This window comes from Mustela lutreola, chromosome 18 (genome assembly GCF_030435805.1).
Source record: "Mustela lutreola isolate mMusLut2 chromosome 18, mMusLut2.pri, whole genome shotgun sequence".
Taxonomy (NCBI): Eukaryota; Metazoa; Chordata; class Mammalia; order Carnivora; family Mustelidae; genus Mustela; species Mustela lutreola.
In genome coordinates this window covers 30649459-30671708 of record NC_081307.1, presented here as the reverse complement: position 1 = coordinate 30671708, position 22250 = coordinate 30649459, and positions in this window count along the sequence as shown.

Here is a 22250-nt window from a genome sequence, read left to right as displayed (position 1 = left end):
TCCACAGCCGGGAGCTAAATTAGATCCTTCTATACTCTGGCTACTTGCTCCTCCGTTCTTTAACTGTTGGCCACCCTTAGAACTTGTTCTTAGCCCTTTCCTGGATGCCCTTTGAACCTTTGCATAATGGTTTCTTGATGGCGTCTCCGACTCAGTAGGCTAAGCCTGAAATCTTCATCATTGTCACAGAAATGGTGGATTACGGCAGCGAAGAGGATCTCAGACTCTAGCTCAGCATATGATGAGAAACGCAAGTCAAGAGTGAGAGCGAAAACAAGGGAGAGGAGAGCGAGCAGAAAGATGGCACCAACCTTGTTAGCAGCACAGGCTGAGGGAAGATCTACTTTCAACCCCGTATTCCTTGTTCAGCAGGTCCTGTTTGTCGCGTCTCCTAATGGCATCACCAAGCACATCACACAGGCTGAAAATGTCCTCCTCCTCGCGTACTCTGTATATCCTAGAAGTTAACAAATACTGCCAAACAAAGCTCCAAAATAGTTTGCCCAGTTTTTGCTTTTTATTACTTTATTCCAGTTGTCACTACTGTAGACCACCCTTTAAGTTGGTTGCCGCCATTTTCACCGAGGCGCCATCACTCTCAGATGGTTTGTGCCTCCCACCAGCAAAGTTGTCTTCAAGCATCTCAGTTTACCTGAAGCATTGCTGCCATCAGGATGTTTCCCTGTCAAGGTTTTGTTCAAAGTTTTGGGCCCCGTTTGGTCTTGCCTCCTCCAAGAAGCTTCTCACGCACCCTACTCAGGATATATCATAAGTAATGGATCCCATGCTTGTCTCCCATCCTGGTTTCCCCTTTCCTACTGAATACACAAAACACCAGGCTTTGCTCCCCTCACTTCACCAAACCTTTCTGGGAAGGAGCACGAACACCCTTTGAAAACTGCCCATGCAACCCACCGTTGTCATTCTACTCATTCTATCAGCAACAACTGGCACATTTAGTCAGATTCCTCTTAATCTTGTCAGTCTGATACCCTGGACACCACTCATCCATGGTTTTCCTCCCACCCCGTGGCCCCTCCTTCTCTGTTTCCTCCTCATCTCTCTGATGTCTATACTATAGAGCATCATCCAGTTTAATCTTTACATGTCTTCTCTGGGTTGAGTCTTTCTGTGTGACAGTATCCAGTCTCGTGGATTTGAATCACATGTAAAGATGATGATTCCCAACTTTATTCACATCTGTAGTCTAAAATGCTCTCCTGAAACCCACATTCATGTATCCCGGGTCCTACTTGGCATGTCTAGTTGGAAGTCTATGGGCATCTCTTTGGCTCTTCTCACTCACACCCCAAATCCTTTCCACCAACCAGTCCTGTTGGCTCTACCCTCAAAATGGAGTCAGTACCCTACCATATCTAGATATCCCCATGTCTATTTCCCTTGTCCAAATTACTGTCAACCGTTTCTGGAGATTGTCATAGCCATTTAATTAGACTTCTGCTTCTTTTGCATTTCTACAAAGGAGTTCACAGTAATCAGAACTAAAGTCCTTTCTACGAGTTATAAGATTCTCAAAGACCTATCTCTGCCCACATACCTTCTCTCTCCAATATGTGTTTCTCATCAAATACTCCACAGTTCTTCCTCTAAATCTTTTGGAGACTATCTTACTAGCAACCTAGAGCATTCTTAGATTATGTTAAGCCTATCCTAACTCAGGGCTTTTATTTCCTTCTGCTTAGAGTATCCTTCCTTCAGATCTTTGTATGGCTTCCTATTTTTCTTCAGTCATCATTTCAAATAGCTCCTATCACTGAGACCTTCTCCGAACACCTGTATAAAATAGTAACCATGCTTTCTGTGCTTCTTTATGCCCCTCCCACCTTTATTTTTCTCCATAGAGTTATCAAGTTACCACCATTTAGTTGACATACTCCTTCCTTCTTTCCTCCCTCCCTTCCTAGCTCCTTTGCTTGCTTCCTTCTTACCTTCCCTCTCCTTTCTTTATCAGTTCATGTGTGATCTTCTTGTAAGCATGTATGATCCAAACATAATGGTTTTTGTCCATTGCTCTAACTTGACATTTAGAACAATGCCTGATACACAGTAGGTGCTCAATGAATAATTAGTTAAATATCGATTAGATGGATAATTGAAATCAAACTCTGGTCACCAGCCTTTCCACAGACACACTCCCGTGACCTTGTCTGGGGAACTTGTGTCGCTGGAAGTGCAGTGATGGTATTACATGTCACAGGGACCTTTGCGGAAAATGCTTGACTAACTAATGGCCCAAAGTGAGGCTTGGAGTGTTTTTTCTCGTGATAAACACTGGAAAACCTGTGAGAAATTAAACAGATCAGATAGAGTGGTGTAAGAGAAAGGACAATGTACCAGAAGGCAGAAGAGACATATTCAGATTCTGAATCTTATTACCTGTGGAATTTTGAGCAAGCTGCTAATCCTATTTGGCTTCCACATGTCATCTGTACAATTGCAGTGATGGATTAGCTTGTCTCTGAGATCCCTTCTATACCTATGATTTTGTTGAATTCTGTAGGTGTCTGGTGGGGGGTGGGGAGCAGGAGGGAGAGAGGGAAGGGAAGCAGGAAAAAGGAAGGGAGGAATGCAGTCTTTTGATTATCCATATTTTTCGTAGGGGGTAGAAGGAAGGACGTAAGTTGGAGTATGAAGAAAATTGTAATAATAATTAAAAAAGACTGTTTTCACGTGACTGCATAACATAGAACTTGGTTTTGTAACTGGGTAGATTAGCAGTCTAGAAAGACCACCTGGCTTATACTAAATTCCATATTCTCTAAGTGTCATTTGTGACCAATGGCTATACCTTTTCTCCAGGGCTGGAGCTCTTTTTTCTGAACATGAGGGGTGCAGTTTTGGTTGATTGCAGATGGTGTCAGGTGAAATTATTCATTTATAGATGATTACTAAAATATAAACTGGCCTGATTTTTTGAGAAAATTTGGAACATGGATGCCTTTCTCCTCTAAGGTTTTTAATATTTTATCTGAATGATATCTGTTCATTTTGTATCACTATGTGAGAGGGTCCTAATTTAGTGATTACTTGATAAAATTATTTAAAAACATATAACCATGCTTTAGAATATTTTCCAATATACTGAAGCGTTATAACACGCTAGAGATCCTGTCTTTATTTCTTACTGTCCACCTCTGAAGTTTAATATCAAGATAGGCTTTTCAATGCCATGTGTGTGACATTTTAGGAAGGGCTGCACATATTCAGCTATGACCGTGGGAAGTTCATGGCTGTACTTAGCTAGAGTACAGTGTTTGCTTAGCTAGGTTTCTCCTGAGGTTTTAGTGAGGCAGAATATGAATTCATAACTGTACCTGAAAGGAACATGACATTGTGTTTCTTAAAAGCACAACCACCCACGGTGTCAAGCTAACAGCTCAAAACTATGGTCCAATTAACTGAGGACACTGCCGAGGAGGTCAAAGATCCCATAAAAACTAGTAAAGACACTGGAGTTTAGACAATCAAAAGAATCTGGAGGAATGATCTGGGGTCATAGTGATTACCTCCAGAGCTGAAAAAGGCACTCAAGGAAAGAAGATATAAGCTAAAGTTCAAATTGTCATTTATAAAGCTTCTCACCCAGTCTAGTTACAAAGCAGAATTTAAACTCTTATGAAATCTGCCACAACATTTCATTCTTTATATGTAGGAATTTTTTTTTTTTTTCAGATGCAGGGACATGGGACTTGCAGATAGCAGACCTCTGTTGACTGTTTTATGAAATTGGAAAATAGAGATTGTAGCTTTTTTTTTTTTTCAGTTGTTTTAAAGTATACCCACATGCACTTGCAGCCATTCTGTTTAAATGAAATCTGAACCATTTGACACACCATAGTAAAATAAAGTATAAAGCGCATTCGGCAAAAAGGTTGGGGATGGAATACGAGACACATGACTGAGGCTCCCATTAATGTCTTGAGGTTTAAAACTGCTGAATGGGTAAGATCCATTGCTGTAGTTCAGTAAAGGACAGAGACCTGTATTTGAACTGAGAACTCACTTCTCTTGACCTAAATGTGTCATAATAACAAATGACTCGCAGGGAAGTGGTAAATCATAGTCATTAGACAAACAAATCACTGTAGAGTGTCAGCATCTACTTTGAAGAACATAAGCCATCTTCACTATCCTAGCCAGAAAGGATCAGTGTCTTTGAGAGAGAGGATTCAGACAGGAGTCACCCTTCCTCACCGTCCCGTGTTTGCAATGTCTACTTGGTTTTATTTTGCATCTGATTTTTTGTTTTGTTTTGTTTTTTCTTAGTTAAGCTTTCTATTCTGTGCTTCTCCAGTCTTCTATTTTACTGACTATTTGTTAGACGAAGTTAGTCTCCAGAGTACCCTATAGACACTGTCACGGGTTTTCATTCCCTGTTCAGGAATTGGGCGTTGCCACCCGTTTTCCCAGGGGTAATGTCATGTGCACATCCTCTGCTTCCGTTTGTTTCTTTATTTCTGTTCTGAATGACCTGCTCCAAGAATTGCGCTGCCCTTGCTACGGTAAGGGCTAATCCCCCACTGCTTATGATTATTGAGGTCCTTTGAGGCAGGGCTCCCAATCTCAGATAAACTGTGCCCCTCAATTACAAGGGCCGGTTGAATATGATCCTTGCTTTACAAGTACCTTATTTTCCAATATGCAGTGTCTACATTCAATTATCAGGCATTATTGGAAACACAAAGGTCACTACTTACATCTCAAAAGCTCTTAAGGCAAACATGTTATTGCCTCCTGTACACTTTGGGCTTTGAAACCTTAGAATTCACTTCAGGAGACTATTACCATTGTCTCTGTGTTTTGAACACCATAGCATAATGGGAAATGTCCCTGATCCAAAAAACTGAATAAGCCAACAAAGCAATTCAATAGGAAAATGCTGAGTTGAAAAGATTGCAATACAAAATGATTGCTTTCATCCTGTAGCGCCTTTGTCTCCGCCCCTCACTCCAATGTCAGATGCCAGGGCACCTCTTGGCTAGCATGAAAATTCAAACTCGGAATGAGAAGCCAGTCATTATTTTATCATTTAATATTAATTATAATGGTATTAGTCATGATGAACTAATGTTGCATTATGTAGCTTTCAAATGTATTCCCAAAGGACTTTGATTATAATTTGCCATTTTATTCATGTTCAATTATTTTAAAGTGTTGCTGAATTAACAAGATCCACTTAGCCTTAATCACTACTTACCTCATCAGTTTATGGCGCTGACACGTCTGGCTTATAAAGACAAGTCTGCGGACAGAATGGGACTGGGGCCATCATGGTCACAGCTGCCGTCCGCTGTCCATCCCGGGGGGCCACCGTTCATCAGAGAAGGCGCTTCTCCACCTTGCATGATGGGAGGTGAACCAGCGCGCAGGAGGGGTGGATGGGACTATTTCGCTACAGAGAACCCTGACTTCTACTTGCTTACCTACTTTGCCGACCATTGGAAGTCTGTAGTGGAGCATTGCATATGCTCTTCTTTCTGATGAACACTAACAGACCTGGTTCTAGTTCCCCCATGTCTATGTTTTGAGAAGAAACATAGGTGCATTTGATTGTTTGGTTTTCCTGGATCCATGTTGCCTGACTGTGGACTGGCTCTGGTGAACGTGTTCTCTTAGTCCAATTTTTTTTTTCTTTTCCACACTCTCCTTGGGCTCTCTGCTATGTCCTACCAATATCATCATTTCTCCATTCGAGATCTATAACATCCCTTTTCATCCATACTGAGCTTCTCGTCTTACTTCATTGTGTCATATACTTAGAGCAAACCCACCAAGTAATCAAAAAGTTGACCAAGGCCCCCGGAGTCACTATTTACCTTGAGATCCTGACAATAGCATGGTTTAACATCAGGAACATTTTAATCGCTCTATGGGTCCAACACCAATGTCAAAGAATATGGCGGATCTAGAAAATTAACAAACATGGTGCCTACCAATTCAACTGATCAGGCTGGGTAAGGTCGTGGGGGAAAGTAGTCATGCGCGTCCTGTTGTAGATGTTCCACCAAGTACCACCTGAGTGAATGAGATGACAATCAGAATTCTGGCCACCGGTGGTGACCCGCATAAAAATTTCTAGAGTTTCACGCAGGAATTCTACGCATCACCCTTTTAATGGGCTGACATTATAACTAAGAGTTTCCCAACCATTCCATCTTCCAAAGGTTTAATTCAAAGGAAAATGTGAATTAAGATGGTCTGCAGCAATATTCTCCCTTTTATCTCTCCTATCCATATTGTGCTATTTAAATTTACTATTCTCATCCCAAGAACTTGCTTAGCAGTTGGGATTGTGGCCTTTCATATTGCTCTGAAAACCGATAATGAATGACTTGAGCCAGGAATTTTTAGTATTTCAGTCATCAAAAGAAAAGGATGATACATTCAATCATGACATGAAATATAAGTACAATCACCACTGAAAGCAATGAAATTTTCAGAATTACAGAATAAGAGCTGTATGAGTGATCATCATACATTTTATTGTGTACACGCAATTACAGAGCGTGTGTGTGTGTGTGTGTGTGCATGTATAAAATTTGTTCACTGTTGGTGCTGATAGGAAACAGAGTTGATCCCAAATCATGTGGTTTGGATTATAACGTTATTAATGGTGAATAGGTAAGGTATTATTAAGTGTTTATAAGTTCTGGGTGTAGTTCCAAGAACTAAATTGGCATTAATTTACTTAATTCTCACAATGACTAAGTGATGCCTATTATTATCCTTATTTTACATTTAAGCAACTGAAATAGCAAGCCTTCTAGCTGGTTTAATGTCACACAACTGTACTTCGATGAGGCTAAGATTTGACTCCAACTACAGGGCAGCCCATGTTCTAAATCCCTAAGCTAAACTGTTCTGGTACCCACCCCTCCCCAAAATATTGTAAGTTCAGTTGACCTTTGTGTAACCATAGCCACACATTTTATTTTGTTTTGTTTTGTTTTGTTTTGTTTTCCCCTCCTTTAGTCAGAAGTTTCTCATATTTTATAAAAAATGATTTTCCAAGACACACTTAAGGAAAAAAAAATATATATATATATTTCTATAATCTTTTTTCCCCATAGTTCCAAAGCTGGTAGAAATGTTCCTTTGAAATAGTTAATGAATTTGCAGTGCATTTACTATGTGGGTTAAACTTATTGCCAAAGCTCCTGATAAAATTAGCATTCCTCCAGAAGGAATTTGGAACTATTCTTTAAATAAAAAGAAATCATGAAATTGCCAGCCTCTCCTTGTGCAGCCTGCGTAGCTCCTGCTTTCGTGAGTTCTTAGAGAAATTACTGAATGACAGTCGGCCGTGGATCGTGTCTGCTCCCTGGCTCCCCCTTCCACCATCTCGCTCCAGGATGCGGCTGCTGGGATGATTCTCCTTTCTCACTTCCCTGGTGACGCCTTTCTGCCTCCTTGAATCTCTGCATTGCTTCTCCTTTCCAATATGACCTTCTCCTACCTTGAAACATGGCCACTGGTTCAATAACCTCGATGAATTCCATCCCCCTTGCTTGGTTCAGACCGCCAGTCGAGTTCTCTTTTCCCTCTTCCTCCTCGTTGGGTCTTCTCTCTCACTGGCCTTCTGCTTGGAAAGGAGCCTCTTAACAAGTATGAAGCTCTTCATTTCATTACAAAACAAAAGCCAGAGATGTGTTTTAAGGAGTGTTCTTGTGTCACCGTGATGAAGTAGCGTGAATGGGATCCTAATTAATTTTACGTCTGAATGTGGCAGCCCTCTCAATAGTGTTCAGATTGATCCAACATACCCTACCCACTTATCACAGCAACTTGACCTTGGGAAAACTGCACTAAACAAAATATTTTAAACAAGCCTCTGACTGGCGTAATGATCACCACTCTATGAAGAGCAAATGCCGTTGGTAATAGGATGACAAATATTTGTGCTGCAGGAGGGAGAAAAGCATGGTATGGAGACTCAGCAGGTCTCCCCACATCAGCTCTTCGGCAGACATGAATGGGTGGGAGTCAGCCCCTGGCAGAGGACATAGCCTTCTAAATGGGGCCATATGCTAACCAAATTCGTGAGTCAACATCGCTCATGAAAGCATGTGTTATTCCTGAGTTTAATGTATTTTGTTTGTTTTCCGTTCTTGGAAATTTAACTGGCATTCTTTGATGATTAGGATACAGAAGAGATTTTGACAGTATTTCATTTAAAAATGAACTTTAAGAAATCTATTTATAAATTAGAACTCTCTTGTATAGTTCATAAGCTGCTGTGTTTCTCTCAGGGCAACGAGAGTTTTCCTGGTAGCGTTTCAGTGAGAGGTATGTCTGGGCCACTTCCCATCTCAATCTAGTCTCCAAAAGGGCCAATTTTAAAAATCACATATTAGAAGCATCATTTACTGGTTTCCGATATAATCCAAATTTTAAAGTTGCCATTACATCATTAACAGATTGACCAGTCATCAAGTTGACTCATAGGGATTATAAGAAAGAAAACTAAATGCCGATTATTTTTTTATAGAAAGAAGCTAATATTACACGAAGACTATTTTCACCCTTAAGTGAATCTTATAAACATAACCTTTGCAACTGTAGTTCTTTAGCCAATGAATGTAATTTGTATTTCTAATCATTTCACCTAGATGAAAGAAAATGAGAAGTGGTAGAATTCAAGTTCATCATGATCGAAATGATTCCAACACAAGTGAAAGTTACAGCTAAGGTCTATCGTATAGCAATGCAAACCTTTTATATTATGAGCATTGTTAGTAAAGGCGAGGCCATTGTCATGCTGTTCATATGAACTGTGGTTCCTTGCAGGGCAATGCATGTTACCCAGCATCCTCTGCAGCCTCCATCCCTACCATCTGGAATCTCTTAGCAAGGGACGATTTGGTGCTATATTAAGATTCTCTGATCTTTGAGGGTTTTTTTTTTTTTTTTTTTGGTTTTATCTTGTTCTGGTATAAACACAGATAACTGAGTTAATTGACTATTAACTCAAATGGACTCCAGCTCGACGTGAAGATTCTTGGACTCGTTTTTACCCTGTTGAAAAATAAAGGTGAATATCTGCACATCTGGAAGCATCAACTTTAGACAGCTCGAAAAGATGGTAGCTAGCCTCTTTCCAGTCCATATTTTAATGAGGCAAAAGAGGATATGCCAGTAAGAACCAGAAGTCAAATTTGACTTTGAACCCCGACTTCCTTCTAATTTAGCAATCCATCCTCTTAGTTTTCTTCTGTTTGCTGATGACTCCAAATTAAGGCCTTAAAGAAGTGCTATACAGTGCCTTAAAATATGCAAAATCATTCTATAAGTATCACATATGAAACTTCTCTGGTTAAGATTTATTTTAGTTATTTTAAACAGAGTGAGAAAATCAGCATGGGGAGGGGGAGGGGGAGAGGAAGAAGATCTCAAGCAGACTCCATGCGGAGTGTAGAGCTGATACGGGGCTGGATTGGGGTGGGGATGCAGGACTCGAACTCAGAACCCCGAGATCATGACCTGAGCCAAAAACCAAGGGCTGATCTCTTAACTGGATGCATTGTCCCTCATTGTATATTATTGTACCTCACCACCCATTGAGGTGTCCCTCAGTACAATACTCCTTACTCCTTTGGGTTACAGTTCTCATAGGTGAAAGGCATATACATCCATGCACACATGCACACTTCTAGACTCCTGTATTCACTTCCCATAGCAATGCTGCACAGGGATCTGTGCTCTGGGATAAAGTGGCTTGAAGAAGCAGCGGCATGTGCACTGAGCAAGAAATAAGGCAAAATTGGTTTTCCTCTTGATTCTAGTGGTCAGCTCTAGATCTTAGGATGATTCATGGAATCTCAGTATTTCACTTCTTTGTTTTTTTTTTTTTTTAAGAATTTATTTATTGATTTGACAGAGACACAGTGAGAGAGGGAACACAAGCAGGGGGGAGTGGGAGAGGGAGAAACAGGCTTCCTGCTGAGCAGGGAGCCTGATGCGAGGCTCGATCCCAGCACCTTGGGATCATGACCTGAGCTGAAGGCAGGCGCTTAATGGCTGAGCCACCCAGGCTTCCCCAGTTTTTCACTTCTAAAGTGGGGCTCTCCTATCTTTTTACCTCAAAGATTTTGCCAAGACTATAGTAATACCTGAAAACGCACTTTGTGTGCTTAAAATTAGTATAGTGGTATAAAATAGGATATATGGGTTTATTATACTTGTCAGCTGAGACACTTTTATGGGTAAAAGGTGAACACAAAAGTACTTACAAGTCAAGCTCAGGCTAACGTAGTCGGTGAAATTAATTCTGCCTAACACTCATACGGTGATGATTTTCAGGACTCATATTTTTATTTCTTATTGAACACAAACCAATATATAAAAACATACTCTGAAAGGTATTTTAAAAATTGTGTTCAAACTAGATTTAAGGAAAGTACATTCCCATTGAATGAGTAGAGTGTTAATAATATTGATCCACACTTCCACTAGTAACAGCATCATCAAACATTTGTAAAAATTAATTAAGTTTCATACTTTTCTTACTTGGAAATGAATTAATAATCCGTGGAATAATGAGACCTGAACAACCAACACCATTAACTGGTTCTTAGGGTGAGTTTAATCCCTTAGTCTTTTAATCTAATCACTAAGAAAGTCTTTCATCTTTTATTGACTTTTATTTCAGTTGTCCTCATTTCAATTTCTAATAAATACATCTTGCTTATTATTTAACAGTTTAGAAGCTTTAAAAGTAATTTGACTGCCATGAACTTATGAAATTAAAAGGGGGATGTTTGTATAGAGTGCCTTTCATTCTACAAGAAATCACATAAGGGGGTGCCTGGGTGTCTCAGTGGGTTAAAGCCTCTGCCTTCAGCTCGGGTCATGGTCCCAGGGTCCTGGGATTGAGCCCTGCATTGGGCGGAGAGCCTGCTTCCCCCTCCCTCTCTCTCTGCCTGCCTCTCTGCCTACTTGTGATCTCTGTCTGTCAAATAAATAAAATCTTTAAAAAAAAAAAAAGAAATGACATAAGGAAAATTTATTTGACATTTTTTAAAGTAAGAAGAATTATTTCTAAAAACTTTAAAAGAATTGAAAATACTTTCAAACAAGTGGAAAATAAATTCCAAGAAGCCAGTTTAAAAAAAAGAAAAGAAAAAGAAAATGAAAGGAAGAAAGAAAGAAAAATAAAATACTTTTTAGTTGTTATAAAATCAGGGTCTAAGCTTTCTAGTATTTTCATTAACACTTTCGGGTTCCACCTCTCTCTGTCTAAAACTAAGGGGTTTAAACTTCTCTGATGGGAGAGAGAAATGGACCTATGAATGGAAACCTTTATTCCACAGTAGAATGGCAGAGTGTGCTAGTACTTTTCTAGAAGGCTAGCAGATTCTTTTTGAATTAGCCAACAATAAAGGTGAAGGTAGAAAATAGGAGCATATTACTTGTGTGTAGATTTCCACTTTTTCTTTTTTTTGCAAGTAAAATACTCTTGCCAAGTTAATCTACAGTGATTGCTTTTAATAAAAAACTAATTCCTAAACTCCCTGCATTACCTGTGAAACCTCAAAAAATAAAGCTGAAAAGCAATTCTCCTCAGTGGGCTCAGCAGGGGGCTGCCTGCCTCTTCTGATATCAGGGATAACAAGACAGTACTTTATCCTAAAATACATCTTCTCCTGAAACGGAAGCATGCTATTGTCACTATTATAAATATTAGCAAGAGTAATAATCATAACAGTACAAATAGCCTCATTTATCAGTGTTTACTTTGTTCCAGGCATGGTAGCAGGCATTCAATATATACATTGTTGCTTTCAGTTCCCCTATCAATGCTGTCAGATGAGTATCATTGTTTTCTTGTATAAATGAAGGCACTGAGGTTTGGGGTTACTAAGCAATTTGTCCAAAATCACACAGCTAGTAAATGGCAAAAGCCAAGTCTGCTTAAATGCAGATCCCTGGAGATTTATTTCCTAGGATTTTTGGAGACTTCTTTACTCTATTATGCCCTAGCATAATGTAGGTATCCTATCAACAGGATCTCACTGTTGGGGAAAAAGAAAAAAAAATAGTTAATTTCTTAGTGAATTTCTTACCCATGGTTACAGGAGGGAAACTTTAGTGTTCTTTAGAGAAGGCATCTTGGGATGGATTTGTTTTGTTTGCTTTGATGTTGGGTGGTGGGTGAAGAGATAAATCCAGAGGAGAGAATATCACCTGTCTGAGGCAGGCCTGTAAGGCCGTCACTCAGGGGAGGACCCGGAAACACAGAGGCAGAGGATGCTGAGCACAATCCAAGGGGCAGGGGGACACACCCAAAAAAGCTTCACCCCGCTCTGCAGTTATGCTCCAGGAGCCATGGCTGAAGGCTAATTCTCTCTTCATTTTCCAGATCCAATTTCAGTACATTAAAAATGTATACACATTCTTTTGCTTATTGTCCTTTGACCAAAGCAAATCACATGGGCACACCCAGCTCCAAGGAGATCAGGGGACAGAACGCCTCCCATGAGCCCAGAAACAAGACAGGTAGAATATTGGGGAGCACCTACAGTTACTGCCATAGCTACAAATATGGAAAAGTAAGATAAAGCTAGCCCCTCTTCAAACACAGAAGTTTATTCTAGATGAAGCAAAAACATACACATGAAACAACAAATTTTATTTATTTATTTTTTAAACATTTACATTCTTTTTTATTTTAAAGATTCTTTTTTTTTTTTTTTTTAGTTATTTGAGAGAAAGAGAGCACGAGAGGGGGGAATGCTGAAGGGAGAAGCAGACTCCCTGTTGAGCAGGAAGCCTGATGTGGCACTCAGTCTTTGGACTCCATGATCACGACGTGAGCCGAAGGCCATTGCTTATCCAACTCAGCCACCCAGACATCCCTGAAACATCACATTTTAAAAACATTTAGAACACTTAGCAGAATGTTTTTATGGCATTGCCCTTCATGGTAATTTCCTTGAAAGGGAAGAAATAACACAGACCTATAACTAGCAATGTTGGTAAATATCGTCATATTAAATTGCTTTTGCAAGACCTAAGCATGTTTTGAAAAAGTGAAAAATGTGAGCCCCACACAGGGACCAACACAACCTAACCGGCCAGCAATAAATTCATTTTTGGAGTGCATTGATATGCCTAAAAATCCATAAGAAAAAGACAAATAACCCGAATGCACAGATAATCCATGAGAGGGGAGTGAAGGGTGGCCCAAGATTGTCAGATGCTCGACCTCATGGAGTTGGGAAAATGCAGATGCAGGAGTACGGTCGCATGTCCGTTCAGAGGCAGAAGTGAAGTTTGAGGACACGGCAGTGGCTCGTAGCTCTGCTGATGTGTGTGTTGATAGAACAGTTTGGGGTCATAACAATTTGGATTACATGCTAAAATTGAAGGTGTGTCCATCCTGTGACACCGATATTTCACCTCTATTATTTTTCCTCTTACACAAATATATGTTAGTAATGTTTACGGTGGCTCATGGTGGCACAGTTCCCAAGAATAAAAACTTGAAACAAAAAACTTGAAACAGTCCTTAAAGAAAGGATCCACTCATTGGAATCTTTACACCGAGGGAGTTGGCTTCATGGTAACAGCAACAGCATCCTCTCTGCTCAGTTGACTGCGCTGCCCTCTATGTCTTAGATTGCTGCCTAGGATGTAGTAGATGCTCAGTAAATGCTTCATTAGCTGGATGAATGAGTCATGAGTGATTGGAACACTATTAAAAAAATCTAAAATAAATGAACCAGAGCTAAATATTTTAATACCGACAATTTCAAAATTATTGTTAAGTGAAAACAATTTGCAGAACATACAAGTATAACATAATTTGCATACATTATGAAACACTTAAAATCCTGCGTGTTGTTTATGGAAAATACAAAAACATATACATATAAGCCTCAAAACAGGGATAAGAAAACCCACAAATTCAGGAAAGTGGTGACCCCATGGGGGTAGGGATTAGGTGACCAGGGAACAGAAAGGAAACTATAATTTTTTTCTGTATCTTTTTATTGTTACTTTTTTTAAAAAAGCAACTATGAAAAAACAATAGTATTTTTAAAACTGGGATTTGCATTTTCACCTGAAATTTTTTAATATCAATTTCTGTGCTCTCTTTGTATGAAATATTTTATGACAGAATTATTTCTTGAACTTCTCAACATGTATCTATGTTAAATTCATAGAGCAACTCAGGCAAATTTATTAATAAGATAAGATAATTTATTATACTCTCATTTTCAATAGCTTAATACCTTATTTTAATAATTTACTAATTTTAACTATTCAAGTTCTACCAATTTAAAATATCAGCATAATTCTGTGGTTAAAGAGCGCTGAACCTGATGTCGAAGTTCATGTCTGCCCGGTAGAAATTCACACTGGCTGTGACATTCACATCAGACATAATTAACAGGCACCTACAGCACAAAGGACACAGGACTGGCTACAGTACAAAACTTGAAGCTCTTCTATCCCCCTCCCTGCCTTTTAGGAGCTTACTGTTTAAAGAATATTTAAATGTAGCAAAGTCTTTGTAATGCACAAAAGGAAAGAGCCACGGTAGTTGAAGGCATTATTTCTTACAGGTTTTGTGGCTGGACATGTGCTTTGTGTTACATGACATTGATGGCTCAATTCTTCTGCCGTCCCAAGCATACTCTTCTCACTTCATAATTAATACAAAATAATCATGATATTTAACCTTTCGTTATAGTTGCTTTTAGCTATAACATTCATCTCTGGATGATTTCCCTATCTAATTCATCTTAAGGTCTTTAGTGACGATTTTAATTAAGTTAAACAGTTCTGTATGGCTACAGTTATAGATTATGCTAAGTGGAGTAAATACACACATGTAACAAAATTATATATATTTGTGACTTAAGGACAATCAAGGCTGTTTAATCCTTATCAGTGACATCAGCGCGGACCCAATTAGCACAGTTTGCAGCCACTTCATAATTCAAAAGAATGTGATCATTCAGCTGGAAGCACATTTGACAGAAACTCCATAGTCATGAAGGTAAAAGCTTGCAAGATCACCCACTAGGATGGAGAAGCTGTCATTCTTTCATCAGTGCTGTTGAATACTAATGTCAAGGTCAGAATGGTGTAATTTTAGGCTGCCAAAATATTGCTGGGATTGATATACCAGAAGATGTTTAAGAAAGTAAAGAAATAGAACTTTGGAAAACTTTTGTAAGGTATAGGTTGATACGACTCTTTACTGCCTGGAGACAGTTCTCCATTTTATCATTGTTTTGCCACAAAATTTTCTGCTAGTTCTCCCGCATAATGATTCAGATATTCTTCCTTTCTTTTGTCCCCTATATTATTAAATTCATATCTTGGCTAAGAATTGTAACTCTATGTAAAAATATATTCCTTTGAGATTCTAATTTTAAAAGAAAGCCTGCTTTTGTTAAGCTTAACATTCACCCTCTTCGGCTACAGGGGGAAGGAGAGTGTAAGATACATTTAATTCCAGTGCGATTTTCTAAAAACCTCATTTCAAGCACATATGTCTCTTCTCCTCAGAGTGTAGAGAATAAGAATGTAATGAGTGGAGAAAACAAGTTCATATCCTATTGAATTTCCAAGACAATAGCTTGTTCTAATTAAATAATAATAATTGTTACATTGTTACTAAATAACATTTATCCACTAAACATTCCTTTTTGAAAGTGTTTTTATGTACCCTATTTATGAAATCTGATCCTTGTAACAATTCTGAGGAGCAGAGAGCTGTTTGTTGCCATTGTTTTAGAAGAGACTCTTGAGTTTTTAGCAGTTCTTGACTTCCTGAAATTTCATATAGCATGTAGGGTGAAAACCTGGCCCTGGGCCCCCAGCTTCTGGAATATATATCAATATCTTTATAGTGAGTGAACATTTATTCTAATCTTTTTTGAACCTGAGACCCCAACTTATTCTTGAGATTTCTTGATTTTCTTTTCTTTTCTTTTTGTTCCTTAAAATTTAAGGACAAAACAATAGGCAAAATGTATTACATGTTTCTTTTATTTTTGTTTTTGCTAAAAAAATTCCAGACTCTGTTCATTCAAATAAGGAACAACAACCACAAAAAAACAACAAAAACAAAAACAACCCTCCTAGCTGCTGTGATCTGATTGATTTTACAAACATAAATATGTCAATGAGCTATGCAAAACAATAGCTCAGTAGGATTGCTTTCCATATTCCAGATACATTTTGAAAGATGTCTAAAATGACATGTTTGCAGTGAAATATACATGGCCGGGTGAACTTTCCTAGTCTTATCTTGCGCCTCAGTAACTCTAAAGAGAAAGTGAAATCTTTTCTTCCGCATCAGACATATTTTTAAAAATATTTAAATGTTGCTTTCAAATATCCCTTAGCCTTCATAAACATATTGCTTACTTTTAACAGTTTCTGATTTTAACTTACTATTAAGGGCAGCTGCTCGGGGCTTAAGGGCGGAAAGCAATCACCTTTTTAAGTGTTTCATGGTGGATGTTTTAACAGAATCGATGCAATCTGCATTAGACGATGCCTATGCTTAGCTTTAAAAACAATTTATCAGCTTCCTACAGTGCTTTAAATCTTCTGAGATGATTATGTAGACAACACTACATGCTAGCTCAAAGTTAAGCAATCTTTTTATGATTTGGGTGTAAAATAAATATTGATGCCCAATTTTAGATGACTGGCCACTTGGCTTTTGCATCGCAGCATAAAGGCTGCAGTGAGCCATGCTCCTCACTGAAATACTCAGTGCCGATGTGTCAAGGACAGATCTCACTCAAAGGTCACCTTCTTACAGTCAGGGTTGGAAGAATAGGAGACAGCATCAGAGGTGGGGAGGAAGGTATTGCAAAAGTTCAACCCAAAGCATGAAGCAAAGTATATGAAGAATTAGTATTTTTTTTTTCCCCCTGGATTATCTCATCTCTTACTCTAACAGCTATTTTCTCTTGGTCTTTTTATATCCCGCATTGGTGTTAATCCTGAATAGTATCAATTAGATAACCTAACAAATATTTGTAGGAGTCCAGCCAGGCCCTGTGAAGAGACCTGGGGATTCATCCATAAATAAATAAAGTCCCTGCCCTCAAGATGCCCAAAGTCTGGGGAACGCAGTTCCCCAGCATGGTGTGATGTATCTATATAAACAATCTGGGACAGTGTGATATATTTATATTCTATGATTCTTCCTGACAACTTCCCATTTTCCTTAAAAAAATACAGACATCTCAATTAAGATGGGTACAAAAAAAATAACAATATGAAAATAAACACAGCACCAGTGGAGGCAGAGGAGAATGCCATTATCTCATGTGTGGTCTTCATCCTCTCTTTGACTTGGGAAATGGAGCTGATTACCCAAGTTGTGCAAAACCAGTGGGCTAGTTCTTGTGTGATGAGTTGTAGTGTGGTGTATAGCTACCCACTCCCGCCACTGCTGTAGCCCAGCAGGCATTCTCCTTGAAAAGATTTATCTTCTCCCTGTCACTCCTTGTGCACAGGGTCTTGTGGAACCAGCCGTGCCTCTTGTCTTCCAGCAGGGTTCGTGGTCCCACTTAGCTCTCCAGGTGTTGGGCTGTGGCAGCATGGACTGGCCAGCCCCGTGAACTTGGCGATTTGAACGTGGGGCTCCAATGTTGGACGGCTCACTTGCAGTTCCTGTTGACTCCCCAGACCTTGTTAGCATTCCCGACGCTCTGCTTTCTCCTGGTTAACACAGGAGAAATGGACATACCTACCTGAAATGTTACAGTGGGAAATAAAAGAAATGAAACCTCGATCCCCTCAGGTGGTAGGCAAGTCAATGAATTATAGTTTTTCTTCCTTCTTTCTTCACCCCTTCCCTTCCTTTATGTCTTCTTCATCTCCATAGTTGTCTCATTTTCAAGTCGCAGGCCGGTATGAACCAGATTTGCACGAGGTCAAGAAAAGAATGCAAGTGACCTCAGTCTCCTGGTCACAACGAACTAAGATAATCAATGATTATAAGACCATGGGTCGGTGTGAAGATTAAATGAGGGGATGCAAGCAATGCACTTAGCACATAGTAAGTGCTCAATAAATATCAGCTGCTGATAGCTGTAATGTAGCCTCATTTCACTGCGAAAGTGGCGTGGAATTGCTCATTGTGCAAAGATTGGATGAAACAATACAAGCCAAGCCCTTAGCATGTAGCAAGTGCTCCATAACTATTAACTGCTATTAGCTGCTACTAGCTGGGTTTTTACTGCATGAGTGGGAGTAGAATTGGCAAAATGAACTTAGGATGAGGCTTCTGCTGTTATCCCACACCCTGCAGACAGCCTTTGATGGTAGCTGAGGAAATTGCTTTATCTTGTACCTGCAGTGAAACAGGCCACCGGCATGATCCGCAGGATCTTAATACTGACCGAGAACAGGGGGCTGGTTGAGGAGAAGGAGCCTGAGTTCTTAGCTCAGCGGAGCTGATTATCACATTCTCCAGGACTAGAAAGGGAAGACAAGGCAGAACAGTATTGAAATGTTGTACCACTCTGACTCTTAATGAGCAGGAGTTCATTCTAAATGCTCTTCTAATCAATTGATTTAGTCAGAGTTCGACAGGCTTGCAGTAACGAACATTAAAAGCAATATTTTAAAACTCCGTAATTCCTTTCAAAATGTTTTTGTACGTATCCCTTTTAGTTCTACAATAAGTAAGCATTTATTGAGTGCATCCGTATGGCACATGATAGCTTTAAAATTTGTGTAAGAAATTACAAGGGAAATGTCAAATGTAATGGGAGGCTGATGGCTTTATTTAAAATATTTACCAGGGCTATGATTTAAAAAATATTAACCTTAAATTCTGAAGGCCAAGGTCCATATCAAGTTCTCAGGAAACACATAAAAAGTGTCACTGTGAATAACAATAAACTAAACATCACTTTGAGTTTTGGCTTTCACATTCGGCTCAAAACCCTAAGCACACATTTCAAGGTTGCTTATGTATGTTAAAATATTCCATAGAAAAGTTTGCAGAGAGCTGGTATGTGAGCCGGAATGTCCTGGTTATCTTCTTAACAAAGAAATTCACTTGAACAGCTCAGCACAAAAGCAAGCCTTTCCAAAGCAACAAAAAGCCTGCTAAACCCCCCCCCAAAAAAAAAAAAAAAAAAAAGTCTCTAATACTACATAATTTGATTTGGGATCCAACTACATTAAGAACAAGGCCCTCTTTCATTGAAGCAGTGACCCATTTTACGGCACTGGATGGTGACTTGTTCACCTCTTTATTTAGATGTGACTCGTGCTAACCATTGGAGGCCAGGCTCCGCCATTTTTAATGGGGGGCACAGTGTGGCAGTTGGAAGACCGAGCTGTTTTTTTTCCATTCAAGCCTGATGTTTCCTCCTTGAAACATAACACTTGAGAAATACATGTTGACGTTCTGTATTTGCACTGTGGGCATTGGCTGGGCATCACCGTAATTGTCAGTGACAGACAGTCTTTTACAAAGATAAGTTCTCACCTAATTTGTGTGAAGCAGTCCCCAAAGAATGTCATGGAAACAGCCAGCACATGTGCAATACTGCTTTCAAATAGCACGCATGTGTGCCAAATGCCAAAATGAAAATTTGTGGGAATGATATCTGCAATAGAAAAAATATATACATATGTATGTGTGTGTGTGCGTGTGTATAAACTGCAGGGAAATCTGCTTTTCTGCAAGTTGTTGGTGTCAGTGTCCTTTTAGTCTAAAATGACTCCTTCGTCACTCTTCTTGGGAGCTGCTGTGTGTGCACTGTAGCAGTGAGGCATGAGAAGGACTGGGTCATACAAGGGGCACCACCAGCAGCAGCAAGTTCAATGCTATGACTTGCACAAAGGATTACTGCTGAAACTCCTGGCGTCTCCAAACTTCCCACACCTAATTCAATTTACTTACGTTACGCGGAGTAAAGTTCAGCAAATTCATTGACAGGGCTCCCATTAAAGAATGAGGAAAATAGCAATACCCTTCTAAGTGCTTTGTGCGCATTAACTCGTTTCATCGTCACAAGGACCTGTGGGGTGGAGGTGTAATTCCTCACCATGTTACAGGTGAGGAAGTTGAGGCATTGAGCTTGCGGAAGGTCGGAGCCGGGATTGGAGCACGAACTAACTGGTTCCAGAGTCTGTGCCCTTAAGCATTGGGTCATGTGAGAAAAGTGTGTTCACCAAGCTCCATTTTATGAAGTGAAGGCATTTGACATAGCAGGTGTTGAGCAATGTAACCTGTAAATTATTGCTGCTGTTGCCAGTATCATGATATTTACACTGTGGAGGCTGCAGTCAATACTGTCCGAAAACAATCATCGGGCTAATGTGATGTGTATACGCAGCAGTGTGGGTAATCACAGCATCCCACCAGAAATCAGTCTTCTCGTTTGCAAGGGCTTCCGAGATAAATTATATAGACGCTTTCTTTAATAACCAGCTTTGCTTTTCCCATGCCCATTACAATTCGGTCAAACTATTTGTAATTGTGTAATTGTATTAATGACACATGGCGTTGTTTATTTTTATGTTTCAGCTTCAAGACACCGCTTCCCTTTTCCCACTCTGCTTAATTCATGTTGACAGCTTTACTGAAAATGTAAAACTTACAAGTGCCCCCTTTTCCGACTTCGCCCCTCAGGGAGGAGGAGGTGTCGAGACTGACTCCGACACTCCGCGAATGTCCCCTTCACCCTTATATGCATCTGTGCACGTGATGGAAATTCATGAGCTGCCTCTTTCTTTGAAAGTGAGCAGGATCTTCCAGTTCCTTTATGTGAATAACATCCAGAGGAAGGCTGCCCGCGAGTCCGGGGGTAGAGGACACAGTCATGCATTATGTGGGAGGGAACAGGGGTTGCTCAGACGCGGGACAGAGCCTCCCCTACAGCGGGCCCGGCTCAGGCACCGGTCTGGGTGCGGGCCGCACTGTGCGTCCAAGATGCTCTCCACGACAGGGACCCTCAGTAATTATTAGCTCTACCGTATCCAGCCGCCTCTCCTCAGTAGTAGTACCTGAAACGATTTGTTTCCCAAGCCCGTGCTTTAAGAGACCTAGTGTTTTAATTGACAAAATCTAGACTTGGGAACCAACAAATTACTGGAACTGAAATAGGTTCAGGAAACACCGTAACCTCCAGGAGTGATAGTAGAATGGCTGTAAGGCTGATGGAAAAGTTCTTCAGAAACGATTGACGAAGATCTAAGGCATGGGTTATCTTTTCCAAACATAATTTGCTGTGATGAAATTTACGTAACGTTTAACCACTCTAAAATGAACAATTGAGCGGCACTTACTACAGTCGCAGTGTTGTGCGACCACGACGTTTGTCTAGTTCCAGAACATTTCTGTCACTCGGAAGTCAAGCCCCTTACCCACTAGGTGGTTCTCTCTTTTCCGTGAAGCCCTTGACACTCATTAATCTGCATTACTTTCCTCTGGATTTATCTATTCTGAATCTTTCAAGTGAGTGGACTCATACCTCTTCCATCTAGCTATTTCCCCTAGCATAAGGTCTTCAAGGTTCATCTGTATTCTGCCACATGTCAGTGCTTTATACCTTTCTACAGCTACATAATCTTCCACTGTATTTGCATGGATTCTCCCACGTATTTATACCACAATTTAGTCATCCCTTCCTGGGTATTTGGGTTGTTTGCACCTTTTGGCTCTTGTGCATAATGCTGCTATAAACACACACACTTGCCTACTTCAGTACCTGTCTTCTGTCTAGGTGGGTATTTACTGAAGGGTGGGATTCTGGGGTCATTGGATTATCTTTTTACTCAATGATGCAGATTCAGTATTTTTCTGGGGTCAAGTAATATGAGCCTTCTTGGTCTCAGTGATTCTTCATATGCTCTTTTTGTTTGTTTATTTATTTATTTAAATATTTTATTTATTTGACAGACAGAGAGATCACAAATAGGCAGAGCCGGGGGCTGGATCCCAGGACCCTGAGATCATGACCAACCCCCGGAGCCACCCCGGCGCCCCCATATGTTCTTTTGTCTGCATAATTATTTACATCTTCCCTCCTATCATTCTTGCAAATTGGCTTAGGCATCACATCTTCAGCCTCAGAAAGTCTGTGTACGCTTCTGTACTCTACTATTCTCTTTGGATGCCAATTTGCAGAACAAAGACAGAGGCATTCCAACATGAACTATTGCTTTTGAAAAGTGACATTAATTGAGTCGTTCAACAAACATATTAAATCTCTTTGACCCAGACTCTGTGTTAG